Source organism: Nicotiana tabacum, chromosome 11 (genome assembly GCF_000715075.1).
Source record: "Nicotiana tabacum cultivar K326 chromosome 11, ASM71507v2, whole genome shotgun sequence".
Classification (NCBI taxonomy): domain Eukaryota; kingdom Viridiplantae; phylum Streptophyta; class Magnoliopsida; order Solanales; family Solanaceae; genus Nicotiana; species Nicotiana tabacum.
The window spans coordinates 72,787,860-72,806,388 of record NC_134090.1 but is presented as its reverse complement, the minus strand read 5'-3'; positions in this window follow the sequence as shown (position 1 = coordinate 72,806,388).

The following is an 18,529-nucleotide window of genomic DNA, read 5'->3' as shown; positions in this document are numbered from 1 at the left end:
GTTATTTTTATAGGACTTGCAACGTCGTGAAAACATATCTCGAACCACGTTACATCAATGCACCCGTGGTTATTGACATATCTCGACTCAGTTGAGATTTGGATTTGGGCCACATAAATGTGCACCCGAATTTAGGGAAATATCATTATTAAAGTCGCGCCTAAAGCAACTAGCGCATTATTATTTTGGGGTAGGGCCGTAAAATTTGCTAAACGGCCCGTCCCGGAATCTAAGTATTTAATACATATATTTTGTGAGGGCCCCGCAATTTGTCCCTTTTATTTGGCGAGGCTCGGCTCATTTTATTATTATTATTTTTAAAAGAATTTAAAACGTCGTGGAAATGCATCTCAGACCACGTCACAATCAATGTACCCGTGATTAAAAACACATTTCGATTTCGTTGAGACTTGGATTTGGGTCACATAAATGTGCACCCGGGTTTAGGGAGATAACATTATTAAAGGCGCGCCTAAAGCAACTAACGTATTGTTATTTTTAGGGAAGGCAGTGAATTTCACTAAACGGTCCATCCCAAATTCTAAGTATTTTAATAAGGCTCCTGTTAATCCCAACTTTGCTAACGTATTGTTATTGTTATTAAATCCAACTTCTATTACTAAAAATGAGAAATATGGCTTTAACGCCAGTAGTCATGATTTTTTCATTCAGACGTCCACATACTTATTGCAACGAGAGTACATAATATACGTGAGTACATACATTCGCAACAATTCATTGGATGTCAAATTGTTCCCTTAATAAACACAAATATATGCACAGAAGTAAACATTCTCGTAAAAAAAACTTAAGCTCACGATATATTCTCTCATTTACTTTAAGCATATGCGGTAACTAACCATGAAATAAACATTTTTTTAATGAAAGAAACAACGAAAATGCATTATTGACATACATCCATATCAAATACTCTCATTCACCTTGAACGATAATATGCGAAACGAACGAAATGAAACAAAGGATGAGGAATACTAACCTTCGAACCTCGACAAACCTAGAACGACAAACAAGCCCCCGACGGAACTCAAACCTGACCTCAACTAAACGAGGAACAACGACGAAACCTCGGACAAACCCCTCGACGTACCGGAACTCGATGAACCAAAGACGACCTCGATGGAAATAGAAAGCTCAGACCCACAACTGTCAACAACCAAGGATTGTTTGGTTGCTGCTGTATTTTTCCGGCGCAACACCTGGAACGTGAAGCTGCAGCAGGAGGGGGTCGTTTGGGCGGTTGAAGAAGAAGTAGATAGGGCTGAACGACGTTCGACGACCTTGACGAGCTGTGGGTTGTTTGGGGTGATGCGACGCAGCAAACGCAGCCACAACTGCTGCTCGAAAGGAGACGATAAAGCTACTGTTTTTTTGGGCAACGACAGTCGAAGGGCAGCGACGACGGGGCTGGTGCGTTGGGGGGGCTTGCTGGAAGGGTCGCCTGGTGGTGGTCTGGGGTGACAGTGACGACGAGGGAGAAGACTGGTGGTTGACGGACACTCGGTCGTCGACTGGTGAGGCTAGTCGGAGGTGGGTTTTGGTAGGTGTTTGGACGTGGTGTTTGGGTGGTGGCGTTCGGACAGTAGGGTCGACTCGTTTGGGTTGTCTGGTTTCGTTTCCGGCCAGTTACGAGGGGGTTCGACGGGAGGGTCTGTTGGTTATGGTGTTTAAGCAGTTGACGGAGGTGGTTGGAGCTAGTAGTTTTCGGACGAGATGGTGACAGAGTTGGGAGGAGACGGGGTGGTGTTCAGACGGTGTCGAGAGTGATGGTGGTTTGTTGGGTTTTTACAGTAGGGTTTTCGTTCTTCTTCTTTTGAGGAAGAAGACCATCTACAGTACCCCTTTCAAAATTTCAAAAAGTCCCCCCTTTTGCCTTGGCCTTGTCCGTGTATTTGATACCCATGCCAAGAAAAATGAGCCCCACGCGTGGTGGGGTTCAAGGTTTGTGTCCCCCACGCGTGGTGGGATTCCCCGTGTGTCATGGACTCGGTTTATTATGGGCTAGGTCCGAAAATTAGGCCTAAAACCGGGTAGTTTGAACCCGAATATTATTCTTTTGCCCGGACCCGAGAAATAGGAACACGTTGCTTAACTAGTCCTATGTAAGCAAAATAACTACCAAAATTAAGACTAGTATTTAAACAAAACTATATCTTTTTAAATATTTTTTCAAGATTTAAAATAGCTACAAAATATTAATAAAACTATTTTTTTTGTAATTTTTCGTTTTTTTTAAATATTAAGATAAAATATGAGGTAATAGTTTTTGTATTTTTCAAAGTTAAAATGACTATAAAACATTAATAGAACTATATTTTTTTTTGTAATTTTTGAAATTATATAAAGTACCAAAAAAGTACAATTTTTGTATTTTTTCAAGTTTTATGAGAAATACATAAACTAAATTTTATATATATATTTTTTGTAATTTTTTTTTGTAACGAAATGAAGCAAAAATAGTCAAAATAGGTATATTAGGCCTAAATTACATATTTATGCTAAAAACGTGAAAATTCTCGGGGAGGGTCAAAAATCTTGTGTCTACAAATGGCACGCCTCGATTTCTAAGGATTAAAATTAATTAAATGAGGGCCATGAGTTTTGAGATTTTATTTGGCATGGCGCGCCTCGATTATTCTAAAAGGATTGTATTCAATTTAAAGCAAACTACAAATATTCATGATTATGTTTCTTCCTAAAACTACTTTGAGATTATTGCAAGGTCATGATTTATGAATATGGAATTATTATTGAAGAAATATATGATTTGAGTTATTATGGACCTAATCACCCATGTCGGTATCAAATTTGTTATTGACTTAACATCCTTTAATTTGGATCCAAGCTATTACATCGTTCTCTCTCCATTTTGAATACATTTTCCTATCTTTCCCTATGAACTACAATCTCATTGAAGAAATTCATTCTATCTTTCACGAATTCTATTTCTTGATGCTCTTCCTTCATTTTTTTTTGTTCATATCTTTCAAGTTGGTAGATAACCAACCAAAATATAATATACAAATCAAAAGGAAATACGGTGAAAGAAAAATAATGGAAACATTGGTTAAGAAAAGAATGAACCTTTTATAGATGAAGATCTTATTCAATACATATGGAGCAAACAACCATCAAATTTAATGTGCAAATGAACCACAATCAGAGGCAACGAGCGGAAACCTTTCGAACCGAACTCGACTTCGACCTCTTCGGGTTAGTATTTTGGGCTATCTTTTAAATTGAGTTTGAAGCTTTTAGATTTGATTTTTGGTGTGATTTAGCTCCTGTTATTTAGATATTTTTTTTAAACAAGGTAATGAATGGCTATATGTTTTTTTTGTTGTTGAAAGAAATAGGTAGAAAGAATAAAACTAGTAGAAATTCTCTTTAGCATAGAAGAAGAAAATTTGTTTTCTCTCAATATTCTTCCCTCTTCTCTTCTCTTCTTTTCTTCAAATATTTCTCTTCTATTTATAGGAGAATTTTCAAAAAATTTCAGATTTCTTTTTAATTTTTTTATTTTTTTTATTTAAAAGAAATCCCACTTATATTTTGCTTTTCTTTTTTATAAAAAGAATTACCACCTTTCTTTACTTTTATTTTTTAAATTCCAACTTTAATTACTTTTATCTTATTTAAAATCCCACTTTTTTTACTTTTTTAAAAGAGAATTTCACTTATTTTACTTTTCTTAAAAAAACAATCCGCTTTCTTTTACTTTTCTTTAAAAAATTTTACTTTATTTTAATTTAAATTTTTTAAAATTTTCAGCTACCTTTATATTATTTTTTAATTCCAACTTTCTTTTACTTTTATTTTTAAAAATTTCCACAAAACATTACTTTTATTTTTTTAATTTTTCACTTTCTTTTACTTTTTTAAAAGAGAATTCCACCTACTTTTACTTCTTTCTTTTTTTTAATTCCATACTTCCCTTTTTCTTATTTTTCTAAATCTCTCCCGAAAATTTTAAAAAAAAATTAATATTTTTCGGATTTTTTATTATTATTTAAAAATAAGAATAAAAATAAAATAATATTAATAGTAATAATTCACCTTCTAAAATTTTGTATTTTTAACTTATAATAAAAAGTATAACAAAGCTAAAAATTTGTATGTTAAAACCCCCTAAAATATTTACATTGAAGAAGTGACAAAGAAAATTAAATATTATCAAAAATTAGGTGCTCACATAAGTAACGACGAATTTAACGATACAATACAGTAAAATTTAAGTAACAATCAAAACAAACAACGTATTTAAAATAACAATATAATACAATAGATAACAACCATCCAAACAAGCTGTAAGTTACTTTTCTTTTTGGTATTCAAAATCGGAACCCTGCAACGCCGGCTTAGATAAGATGTATGTCGGATTGGGAGTTTGGCAACTAATAATACAACTTCAAATTGTTCACGGTAGAGTATGAAAAGCAAACATTTTATTTTCTCTTCAATCATTCTGTATTCTGAAGCCGAGGGTATATTGGAAACAACCTCTTTATCTTCGCAAGGTAGAAATAAAGTTTGTGTACACATTATTTTTCCAGATCATACGGTGTGGGATAATTTTAGGTATATATTATTTTTTTGTTGTAATCATCCTGTATTTAAAGCCTTGATTCGACGACTCATGAAGATTCACGCGAAGTAAACTGCTATGACGTGAAACGTTTCCTATCAAAAGATTCTATATTCTCAAGGTTCGAAATCACAATCTCTGATTAACAATTAAGAGATCCCAACAATCTCACTATAACTTAAAATATAAACATCAATTTTGTAGGTAAACCGCCCGTCGCGGCACCATCCACCGAAGTAGTAAAAATGGTGTTTTTCTTCTAATTTTCTTTTTATATGACAAATCGAAGATAGAAAATTTTTACTCTTTATCTCTATTTTTAATTTTTATCAAACGAATAGAGCCTTATTTATTCAGGGGAGAAGCGAATAATAATAGACCACAAAAAGGAATGTTGAAAGGATATGTTGGTTGACTTACACTCAAATAATTATGTAATTATTATGCTATATCTACCCGCGTTTAATGAGGCATTATAACAGCAAAATACCATATGAGTTGAATACATACACTAATAAAAACAAAAAATATATAGGGTGGAAGTTGCAGCTACTTCTGTATGGGTCAAAATCTGACTATAGGATGGTTATTCTTAAAGGGAACAATAAGGGGTCGATCAAGCTATAATCACGCCCACGGGGCGTGATAGCAAAGAACACCTCGGCCATTGCCGAGGTCAAACCGTCGGAAAGCTTATATCCACTACTAGAAATCCGGAAATTAGCGACCAAAATTGGACGGTCCAAAAAAGCGATCAAAGTTGGTCGGTAAAGGAGAAAAAATATTTTATATTTATTTTAAATAAATTACCGACCAAAGTTGTTCGGTAAAGTGGTCAACAAGTTGACCGAGCTGGTCAGACTTGTTTAGTCAAAGAAAATTTCACATTACCTACCAACTTTGGTCGGTAACATGGGACCCAGTTAAAAAATTTTAAAAGTTATATTATTATTTAAAATATTTTATAAAATATAAAGAAATCTTATTTAAAATTACCGACCAAAGTTGGTCGGTTAATACTGGGGGAAACATTTACCGACCAACTTTGGTCGCTATACTTTAATTTCTGAAAAATAACCAACCAAAGTTGGTCGGTTATTAGGTCAACATTGGTCAAAATTTAAAATCACTTTTATATTTACTATCTAAATAATATAAATGTAATCCGTTAACACTTTTGTAATACAAGGGATGAATAGACTAACTATATATAACATGCTATATATGTAGTTAAAGTAGTACAACGAAGCGTGTTATATATATATATATATATATATATATATATATATATATATATATATATATATATGTGTGTGTGTGTGTGTGTGTGTGTGTGTGTGTGTGTGTGTGTGTGTGTGTGTGTGTGTGTGTGTGTGTGTCAGACGTTTGTTTTTAATATTCAACGATGCATCTAAGTAAGTTATAAGTTGATGAATCAATTTCCAAACAGATATATTTGATGATAAATTATATATACTAATTAGGATCTTCACAAGTCTATTAATCCCTAAAAGAACCCGACCTTTATCTATATAGATATAGATATAGGTCAGACGTTTTATTTTTAATATTCAACGATGCATCTGAGTAAGTTATAAGTCAATGAATAAATTTCCAAATAGATATATTTGATGATAAATTATATATACTAATTAGGATCTTCAGAAGTCTATCAATTTCTTTTAGGAATTGATAGACTTCTAAAGATCCTAATTAGTATATATAATTTATCATCAAGTATATCTATTTGGAAATTGATTCATCGTCTTATAACTTACTCAGATGCATCGTTGAATATTAAAAATAAAACGTCTGACCTATAATCCGAATTTGCTTTTTTTTTAATATAATCAGGGTGCGCGAACGCATCCCTGATTGCGCAAAATCTTTGTTAATAGTATTATGGCCTTTTTCCCCAAATTGTTTTTTATATCATGAGAAATCTCCATTTAAGATACCCTTGAATTCTTGAAAAAGAACTTGCAATTTATTAAATGTTACCCGTCGATTATAATTTCCGGATATAAATTATATTCAGCCAGACTATTCAAATTCAAAGAAAAGCGTAAAAATATGATTAACACTATTTTCGGCAAATACAACATATATATCTATATGCCCAATAATGAATTGTATATGAAACTAAAAATGATTTATAAAGGGAAGAATATTTTTCAAGAACTTTTATTATTTCTATTTAGTGCAAGTCCTATTTCTAATTGTCGTTGATATAAAGTGTTGCAATTAGTATATCTCATCTTATTCTCATATACTTGCTTTTAATCTAATAGGCCTAATTATTTATTTAGGATGGTAAATAGGCATCAAATTGATAAGAGAGGGAATTATTATACAAATTGATTAACAACATTGCCTTACATGCCACATATTTGTATGTCTTGAAACATTCGTAGCACTTTAACATCATAATGAGCCATAACAACTCAACTTACCATCCACTAATGGTTCTATAGATACCTGTTATTATGCCACATAAGAACGTACAACTTATATCATTCCTTCCACAACTAAATCAGGTATCAGAATAAACTAGCAATATGGTTTTGACATTTTCACGCTATTCTTTATTCAACTAACAACGTCACAAGGCCTAGTTAATGGCCAATCTTTATGTCATGTTTCCTACCTTGACAGTTCAAACATGACTAAACTAATGAGATGAAGGGCTAACATTATTACAAAGCTTTATACGAATTTCAAAGTAAGACAATTAACTCATAGCTATCAAATTGAATTCACTACTAATTAACTAACATGAAACAAAAAATGAAATTTAAACTGATGAACTTGGACAAATGGAAAACGGAATTGCAATTCAAGCTTCATTGATTAGTCATGTTGAATCTCTTTCCAACATAAAATTTAAAAGACATGTACCTGAAAATGAAGGTAGAAGGAGTAAATTTCAGCAGTAGCAGCAATAACAAAATCAGTAGAATGTACCGATAACACAGCAAGTCTGAACAAGACCCGTTAACCCAGATGAACAGTGACAGAAACTTGAGGGAAAGATTTCAGATTCAAACTGAATAATATTCACACAAAAATAATTGCACAAACAACGGACTGATTCTAGGAGGATAACATTTTTTCAGATTTCAATTTCTTCCTGTTTCGGATTCCTGTTTCTGACTATATTTTCTTTTTTCTGTTTTTGTTTTCTTCTTCCTATTTTTTAAAACTCTCCTCTTAAAATCTGATTTTTTTCTTCTCCTTTCTTTCTTTCTGTCTTTCTCCTTTCTTTCTCTCTCAAAGACTGATCTTTTTCTCTTTTAAAATCTGCTTGAAAGCTCTATTTTTTCCTTGTTTTTCTTTCTTCAAAGAGCTCCCCTAAATCAGTCCCAATCCCCCTCTATTTATACAAGGTTGTCCTATACCCTTCTAGTGCTGCCAGGGCCCTTTTCTCCTTTAAAGAAAATCAGAAAAGTTCCATTAAAACTACTTTTGAATACTTTAAATCCTATTGAGTGCTATTATCCTGTTTTTCAGCAGCCCATTATCCCTTGTTCCCCATTAGTATCTTAAATTATAGCCATTAACATCCCACTTTCAGTCCACTATTCTATCACATTACCCTTACTGTTCTGTCCCAAAAATGTCCCAGAATTCCTACTGTAATTACTGTTATTACTGCCTTAAATTCAGAATCTAACAATACAGATTTTAAAATCTGTTTAAGCAGTTATAACCAATCCTATGATTTGAGACAGTACATCACATTTATGCACAAGAGTTGAATTTAAATAGATGATTCTCAATTGAATACTGAACCTGAATAACACACACTAACATTACACAGAACATGCAGGATTATTTCAACTGAGATTCAAAACTGAACCAAAAAGCAAACAAATACAGGAGCATTGTCAATATACTGACAATGCCCTGAAACTCAATGCTTAGAAATCAACACATACACAGCATTCATTTGAATTTACTGGTTTATTAAACAAGAACCAACTGATTAACAATAACTAATTAACTGGTTATAGCAAAATAATCTACTCAAAACAGGTTGTCTCATTCAACATTTTCAGAAGCAAGATTCACAATACAACTAATCAACGAACTTAATCGAGTCGATTACACACATTGTACATAATCACAATCAACAGAAACAATTCACATTTAGAATCAAGTAGACGGGTAGGGGACAGTATAACAAAATTTGACTAGAAAATTATGAAAAATTAAACAAACTAATGAAACGAACATAGAATACACGTAGAATGCACATAAGAAACAGAAATTACCTCTGAACCTTCAAATTCAACCGGACTCAACTCAATTTGGATTTGGACTTTGTTTGAAATCAAACAGACCTTAGTCGAAGTATTTTCTATTGAAAATACTTTGACTAAGGTCGATTAAACCTCAATCTTTCGTCTGAAGTGAACAGAATCCAAAAGTCTGGTATTTCTAGGGTTCTTGAAGGTTCGATTTGGGACTTAACCATTTCTGGTCAGATTCGAGGGGGACCAAATACGACACAAGGGTGAGGGTAGCCTAGGGGTCATTTGGTGTCAGTTTAGAATGGATCTGAGTTTGTTCTTGTTTGGTCCGAATCTTCAAAAGAAGATTCGAGAAGCTCGGAACTTGATTCGAGCCAAACAAACATCAGATCCATAACAAGGCATGCTAGGGGGTACTATGGTGTCAACTAGGGGTTGTTTGGTTTAGATCTAAACTCGGCTCGAATCTTCAAATGAAGATTCGAGAACCTTCAAGAAGATTCGAGCCAAGTGGCTAGCATATCTGGATAGAGGATGTTCAGGGGGTTCTAGGGTGTTATTTTGGTGACCGGCGGCGTTGTTGCCGCCGGGTTTCAGGCGGTGGGATCCTAGGGCGGCTAGGGTTAGGGGTGAGTTTCGGTAGGGACGATGAATAGGGAAGGAGGGGGGTGGGGCTAGGGGGCCGGGGTAAGGTTTTGGTCCTTATATAGGGGTGGGGTGGATTAATCTTGACCGTTGGATCAATGAGAATAGATGGCCAGGATTAGTTCACTTAGCCAAACGGTGTCGTTTGGTTTACTGCTGGGGTCGGGCTGAATCGGGGCACTGGGTCGGGTAATGGATATGGGTTAAGGTTCGTGGGATCTCAGCCGTTGGTTGGCTTTGATCCAACGATCCCTGATAAACTACAATCAAACGATGTCGTTTTGACTCGTTTGATTTGGACCGGTGCCTGGGTTGCCTGAATTGGGCTGAAGGGGGAGTAATTTGGTTTTGGGCCTGGATTTTAATCCAGGTCCAATTTTTATTTTACAACTTATTTTATTTTATTCCATTTTATTATTAATTAATAAAATCCTAATCAAAAATTATAAAAACAAAATTATCATTACAATAATACTAATTATCTTTAAATAACCATTAACACGTAGATAAATCATTAATCACATAAAGACACATTTAAAAATAGAACGAATGCATATTTTTTGTGATTTTATTTAAATTAGCTTTCAAATGCATAATTAAATCCTATATGCATGCAACATGTATTTTATCTTAATTTTCATTTTTATTATGACAAAGTAAACATTTACGGACATAACACAAATATTTAACACCACGCAAATTCAAGAATTACACAGTAAAAGAAATTTATTTTATTTTTTGATTTATTTTGGAGTAGTTTTCGTAAGGCAAAAATTACGTGCTCACAGCTGCCCCTCTTTGTGCGGAAACTCGAAGAGTTTTCGTGCAAAGATAAAGTGAGCGGACACGAGCGATTTTTGCCCGTTCAAATACTCCGTGGGAAGCATTTTTTGAAAGATTTGACCGAACCTCTGCTTCAAAGGTTTCCTACATATCCTTGGCTATAAAGGAATCAGGTCAATGTAGTTCGGGAAGTTTTGGGTAGCTGGGACTACCGTGGGACTATGATGTTACTGCTGCTTCGTGCTGTTTTTACTACTTGCTAACCTCCTTATTATACCTTACTTCAAAGGTAATACAAAAACTAAACTAGATTATGGTACAGGAATTATAAAAAATCTTATCTAGATCATGCCCTTGCGTTTCTTGTTGTCTTGATATCTTGGTGACTCTTGGGCATTTGGCTTATTCCGTATTCTTTTTCATTATGTCCCGTATTTTCTTTTGGGACTCTTGTTGTTTCTTGCTGGGGATTTTGTTGGACTCCTCTGCTTTATTGATTCTAAATGTGCTCCTTTATCATATGAGCGGGCTTTTGATTTCAACACTTCAATTGTTTTCCCTCGTTCTCCAGGTGGGTGCCTTGACTGCTTCTTTTCTTTCTTCATCCTCGTTCTCCAGGTGGACGCCTGACTTCTTTTTAACTTCTTCATCCTCATTCTCCAGGTGGACGCCTGACTTCTTTTTAACTTCTTCATCCTCATTCTCCAAGTGGACGCCTGACTTCTTTAATTCTTATCCTCGTTCTCCAGGTGGACGCCTGACTTCTTCAATTCTCATCCTCATTCTCCAGGTGGACGCCTGATTTATTTTTAATTTCTTATCCTCATTCTCCAGGTGGACGCCTGATTTCTTTTTAATTTCTTATCCTCATTCTCCAGGTGGACGCCTGATTTCTTCAATTCTTTGTCCTCATTCTCCAGGTGGACGCCTGAATTCTTCAATTCTTATCCTCGTTCTCCAGGTGGACGCCTGACTTCTTTAATTCTTATCCTCGTTCTCCAGGTGGACGCCTGACTTCTTTAATTCTTATCCTCGTTCTCCAGGTGGACGCCTGACTTCTTCAATTCTCATCCTCATTCTCCAGGTGGACGCCTGATTTCTTTTTAATTTCTTATCCTCATTCTCCAGGTGGACGCCTGATTTCTTCAATTCTTTGTCCTCATTCTCCAGGTGGACGCCTGAATTCTTCAATTCTTCATCTTCATTCTCCAGGTGGACGCCTGACTTTTTCTTAATTCCTTTATCCTCATTCTCCAGGTGGACGCCTGACTTTTGAATTCTTCATCCTCATTCTCCAGGTGGACGCCTGACTTATTCAATTCTCATCCTCATTCTCCAGGTGGATGCCTGACTTCTTCAATTCTCATCCTCATTCTCCAGGTGGACGCCTGACTTCTTTAATTCTTCATCCTCATTCTCCAGGTGGACGCCTGACTTCTTCTTTTCTCATCCTTATTCTCCAGGTGGACGCCTGACTTCTTTAATTCTTCATCCTCATTCTCCAGGTGGACGCCTGACTTCTTTAATTCTCATCCTCATTCTCCAGGTGGACGCCTGACTTCTTCTTTTCTCATCCTCATTCTCCAGGTGGACGCCTGACTTCTTTTTTCTTTACCAGGTATTTCCTGACACAAATATTGTCTTTGCCCCTGTTTTAAATCAAAGAAAACTTTGTTAGTTTAAAGCAGGGTGGTTAACTGGGGTATTCTTGCCGATGGTGAGGCTTCTCTTCGTCTCTTTTTTTTTATTGCCTTGGAATGGTTGAAAAAGACCGTTTTGTCCTTGTAATTGATCCTTGACTATAGGATTTCCCTCTGTATGTTTTCCTTCAAATCCTTTTAGCCGTGATCATATGTGTCTCCTGACATTGTTGATCCACTTTTGATTTCACTTTTCTTTCTCCCATATCTTATTATTTTTATCTCCCGCCTTTCATGGCCTTATTTTGCATCATGTAACCTTGATTCTTGGTAGTATACCTTGACACTCCTTCTTATTTGTTTGGAATAAAACTTATCTCAAAGCTTTAGAAAAGTAAGATTATTAGTGACGAAACGCGCTGATTTCGACAATTATAGAATGAAAAGAAAAATTCAAATTTGGATGATTGTCGGAGAAGGAATAAAACTTATCTGATTGGAGTTACTGACGCCAATGATCAGGTATGTATTTCGGATTAATCAACCCAGTCTTTTAATCAATCTCCTCTCAATTGTCTTATTTTCGTTTTCCCCAAAATTTCCATAATCCAACTTCATTTTTCATTTTACAGACCTGTTGGACTTGCAATATCTCAAAGAGTTTTCACCGATAAACCTTCCTCGTTTGTTCATTTCTCACTTCTTTTTCGCCTTATGGTGCCTACGAAGGTTTTCACCAATAAGACTCTCTCATTTTTACTTTTCTCTCAACTTCCGTCACCTTATGGTGCCCGTGTGGGTTTTCACCTATAAGACTCTCTCATTTTTACTTTCTTTTCTTGTTTGTACCAGAGTGTTATGAACCATCTTCATTTGCTTGTCTCAGCATTTTTCTAAGATTGATCGAAAGGTCTTTTTGGTATGGGGTTAGAAATGGAAAAGGTATTAAAAGCTAAACAGTTCTTGGTATGGGTTAAAAATTACAACTCTGGGAATCTTTTTCTTATTTGCAATACTTTTTTTTTGCCCCAGTTTTTTGATTGGGGTTGCTTGATGCTTCTTTTTGTGCACATTATGTATATTGTGCACCATATGACCGAGCCGTGAGGCGCCTACGTATCCTTCTTTGAGGAATCAGGTCAAACGTAGTTCACTAAATAATAGTGATTTTCTCTTCTTATTTTTTTTTATTATTATTATTATTGTTACTTCAATTTGATTTTCATCGATTCCAAGAGAGGGTAGGAACGAAACAAATATGGCTCAAAAGGGGAAGCAAAGGGTATAGTGTTTGGATAGCAGAATAAATTGCCTTTGTCATTCCAATCTTTGAAATAATGCTAAATACAAACATTCAAAAGTTATGCGTAATATCTCTTTACCGCGTCAGAATTGATCGCCATGTCCATGCATTTGCCTTCAATATCTGTTAAGCATAGTGCACCATTCGACAATACTCTGGTCACAATGAATGGTCCTTGCCAATTCGGGGCAAATTTGCCTTTCGCCTCAACCTGATGTGGAAGAACACGTTTCAGCACATGCTGACCCACTTCAAACTTCCGTGGACGCACCTTTTTGTTGTATGCTTTTTCTATTCTTCTTTGATATAATTGACCATGACATACTGCGGCCAATCGTTTTTCATCAATCAAGTTTAACTGTTCCAGACGGGTTTTGACCCATTCATCATCATCAATCTTTGCTTCGGCGATGATCCGAAGGGAAGGAATCTCAACTTCTGCAGGAATTACTGCTTCAGTGTCATATACCAACAAATAAGGAGTTGCTCCTACTGAAGTGCGAACAGTAGTGCGATATCCCAATAATGCAAATGGTAATTTTTCATGCCATTGTTTTGAACCTTCTACCATTTTCCGAAGTATCTTCTTTATGTTTTTGTTGGCTGCCTCTACTGCTCCATTCGCCTTGGGCCGATATGGGGTAGAGTTGCGATGTGTAATCTTAAACTGTTGACATACTTCCTTCATTAAGTTGCTGTTAAGATTAGCACCGTTATCTGTGATGATCACCTTTGGGATTCCGAATCGACATATGATATTTGAGTGGACAAAATCGACCACAGCTTTCTTGGTCACTGATTTAAATGTTTTGGCCTCAACCCATTTGGTAAAATAATCAATGGCTACCAGAATGAACCTGTGCCCATTGGATGCTGCCGGATCAATTGGTCCAATCACATCCATGCCCCAAGCAACGAAGGGCCATGGTGCCGACATTGTGTGCAATTCGGATGGTGGAGAATGAATCAAATCTCCGTGTATTTGGCATTGATGACACTTGCGCACAAAACTGATACAATCTCGCTCCATGGTAAGCCAATAGTAACCAGCACGGAGGATCTTCTTTGCTAATACATATCCACTCATGTGGGGTCCGCAAACTCCCGAATGTATTTCAGACATGACAGTTGTAGCTTGTCTGGCATCTATGCATCTTAATAATCCAAGATCTGGTGTTCTTTTATACAAAACTCCTCCGCTTAAGAAGAATCCATTTGCCAATCGTCTAATGGTCCTCTTTTGATCTCCTGTGGCTTGTGCGGGATATATCCCCATCCTGATATACTCCTTGATGTCGTGGAACCATGGTTCACCATCAAATTCTTCTTCGACCATATTGCAATAAGTGTGCTGATCGTGGACTTGAATATGTATCGGATCTACATAAACTTTATCCGGATGATGCAACATTGATGCCAAGGTAGCCAATGCATTGGCAACCTCATTATGGATTCTTGGAATATGTTGGAACTCCACTGATTGAAACCGCTGACAAAGATCATGTAGACATTGTCGGTATGGTATGAGCTTCAAGTCTCGAGTTTCCCATTCTCCTTGAATTTGATGTACCAAAAGATCCGAATCTCCCATGACTAAGATTTCTCGGATACCCATGTCTGCGGCTAGCCTTAACCCCAAAATGCAAGCTTCATATTCAGCCATATTATTGGTGCAATAAAATCGCAATTGAGCCGTAACAGGATAGTGATGTCCTGTTTCAGAAATGATTACGGCTCCTATCCCGACTCCTTTCATGCTAGCAGCTCCATCAAAGAAAAGTTTCCAGCCAGGTTTTTCAATTCGCTCCACCTCGTCGATATGCATTGTTTCTTCATCAGGAAAATAGGTTTTCAACGGCTCGTATTCCTCATCGACCGGGTTTTCGGCTAAATGATCGGCCAGTGCTTGAGCCTTCATTGCAGTTCGAGTCACATAGATGATGTCAAATTCTGTGAGCAATATCTGCCACTTTGCAAGTCTTCCCGTTGGCATAGGCTTTTGAAAAATGTATTTCAATGGATCCAACCGAGAAATGAGGTAAGTAGTGTAGGATGACAAATAGTGTTTCAATTTTTGAGCTACCCATGATAGGGCGCAACATGTCTTTTCCAGATGAGTATACTTAACCTCATAAACTGTGAACTTCTTGCTAAGGTAGTAGATGGCCTGTTCTTTTATGCCAATGAGGTCATGTTGCCCCAATACACAACCAAATGAATTTTCCAAAACTGTTAAGTAAAGAATCAAAGGTCTTCCTGGCTGTGGCGGGACCAACACGAGTGGGTTCGACAAATACCCTTTTATTTTATCGAATGCTTCTTGACACTCATCGGTCCATTTGACCGCAGCATCCTTTTTCAACAATTTGAAAATTGGCTCACAAGTTGTTGTGAGCTGAGCAATAAACCTGCTGATATAATTTAACCTTCCCAACAAACTCATTACTTCAGTTTTGTTCCTGGGAGGTGGCAATTCTTGGATGGCTTTGATTTTTGATGGGTCTAGCTCGATGCCTCGTCGACTGACTATGAATCCTAGCAACTTTCCAGATGGAACTCCAAATGCACATTTGGCAGGGTTAAGCTTGAGGTTGTACCTGCGAAGTCTTAAGAAGAACTTCCTCAAATCCCCAACGTGGTCGGCCTGATGCTTTGATTTTATGATCACATCGTCCACGTATACCTCAATCTCCTTGTGTATCATATCATGAAACACTGTGGTCATTGCTCTCATATAGGTTGCTCCGGCGTTCTTTAAACCGAATGGCATTGCCCGGTAGCAATAAGTTCCCCATGGTGTGATGAATGCCGTCTTTTCTGCGTCTTCTTCATCCATTAGAATTTGATGATACCCGGCATAACAATCCACGAAAGATCCTATATCATGCTTGGCACAATTGTCGATCAAAATATGGATATTGAGTAATGGGAAATTATCCTTTGGACTTGCTTTGTTGAGATTGCGGTAGTCGATGCATACTCTAATTTTGCCGTCTTTCTTTGGTACAGGAACGATATTAGCCAACCAAACAGGATATCGAGTGACTCGAATGACATTTTCTTCCAATTGTTTGGTGATTTCTTCCTTAATTCTCACACTCATGTCAGGCTTGAATTTTCTCAGCCTTTGCTTGACAGGAGGCACTGTTGGATCGGTGGGCAATTTGTGAACTACTAAATCAGTGCTCAGGCTCGGCATGTCGTCATATGACCATGCAAAAACATCTTTGAATTCTATGAGTGCTTTAATTAACTCTTCTCGGATCTTTGGTTCGAGATGGACACTTATTTTGGTTTCCCGGACATTACTCGTGTCCCCTATATTGATGTCTTCGGTATCACTCAAGTTAGGTTTGATTTTTTCCTCAAAGTGAATTAACTCTTTACTAATCTCTTCAAAAACCTCATCTTCATCATATTCTGATTCATAATCACAATATATTTCTTGAATTATTACTTCGGAACCAGATTGATTTTTAAGACTGGGCTGAGGATTCCTCATGCATGCCATATCACTAGAGCCAGCGTAAAAAGAACTGTACAGAAAAAAAACTATCAGGAATGATAATAAAAAGGAAACTGCTTTTTATTGGATGATGAAAGATAACAAGGTTTGCACACTTCAAACAAACTGTAAGATAAGCTTTGGGATTACAACCCTGAAGTAACCCAAACAAACTTGAAAGAAAATCAAAATAAACTATCAAGACTTCTTTCGAATGGGGAGAGGAGTGGCTTTCCAATTATTAAGCTTTGTTTCTGGCCCAACGAATTGAACTTCTGCGTCGCTACACCCTTCTCCATTTTCCAACATATTCACATCATCAAACAATTTCTCGAATATTTCAATTAATTCTTCCTCGGGATTGACCCGGGATTTAGGAATTGTTGTAATCGGGCGGTTTTTAACACCGGTCTTGACAAAAGACTTTGACAGACGTGGGACTGGTTTTGGAAGAACCCATGCTTGGTGTTTCAACTTCCTGGCCTTTATTACGTCATTTACAGTGGGTGTGAACCCCAAACCAAATGTTCCCCAGTTCTCGGGGAGAGATACTGGTTGTATAATTCCTTGCAAAGATAAGCCCAGACCTTTGCCGGGTATAAAGCCATTCTTTAACATTTCATAAGCTACCATGACTGATGCAGAGGATATCTTTGGATTCGGAAGGTATTTCCCCTCTGGAATTTTCTCCACCGACACTGTGTCGGACACTTGGTATACCCATGGTCCCTGGTCATTTTTTGTTCCCTCGACCGGTACAATGGCACTGCTGCGAGCATTTAAACTTTCTTCCCCATGCACAACTATTTCTTGATGATCCCATTCAAACTTGACAGCCTGATGTAGTGTTGACGGGACTGCTTTAGCAGCATGGATCCATGGTCGACCCAACAACAAGTTGTAAGAAACAGTTATGTCCAACACTTGAAATTCCATTGTGAATTCAACTGGCCCTATAGTTAGTTCCAACACTATGTCGCCAAATGAATCTCTGCTTCCACCGTCAAACCCCCGTACGCAGATACTATTCTTCTGGATCCTCTCCTCTTTAATTTTTAATTTGTTTAAAGTGGAGAGAGGGCATATGTTTGCACTTGACCCATTGTCAACCAATACCCGAGTTACTACGGAGTTTTCACATTTCACGGTGAGGTAAAGAGCTCTGTTATGCTCGGTACCTTCCACAGGTAATTCATCATCAGCAAATGTAATTCTGTTTGTCTCAAAGATTCTGTTGGCTATTCTTCCCAAATGATTTACAGAGATCTTTTCAGGAACATGAGCCTCATTCAGGATTTTCATTAAAGCCAGACGGTGCTCCTCTGAATGGATCAGTAATGACAATAATGAAATTTGAGTGGGCGTCTTCTTTAATTGATCCACAACAGAATAATCATGGAGTTTCATTTTTCTTAAAAACTCTTCCGCCTATTCTTCCGTCACAGCTCTCTTTGTTGGTGTTGGATTATTTTTAGTTTTTCTTAACTCTTCGGGAGTAAAACATCTTCCCGAACGAGTCAAGCCTTGTACCTCACACACTTCTTCCTTGACTTCTTTTCCCTTGTACATTACAGTCACCCGTTCATAGTTCCATGGGATGGCTTTGTTGTTGATGACCGGCAGCTGGATTACAGGTGCGATAATAACCCGATCTGTACGGGCTCCTTCCACGAATACAATGGGTTTGTTAGCAACCCCTGGTACTATCACTTTCGGCCTTTCTTGTTTTGGAGCAACTTTGCTCGATGATCCCTCCTTGTCTACCACAGATGATTCATCGCCATTTCTGCTCTGTTT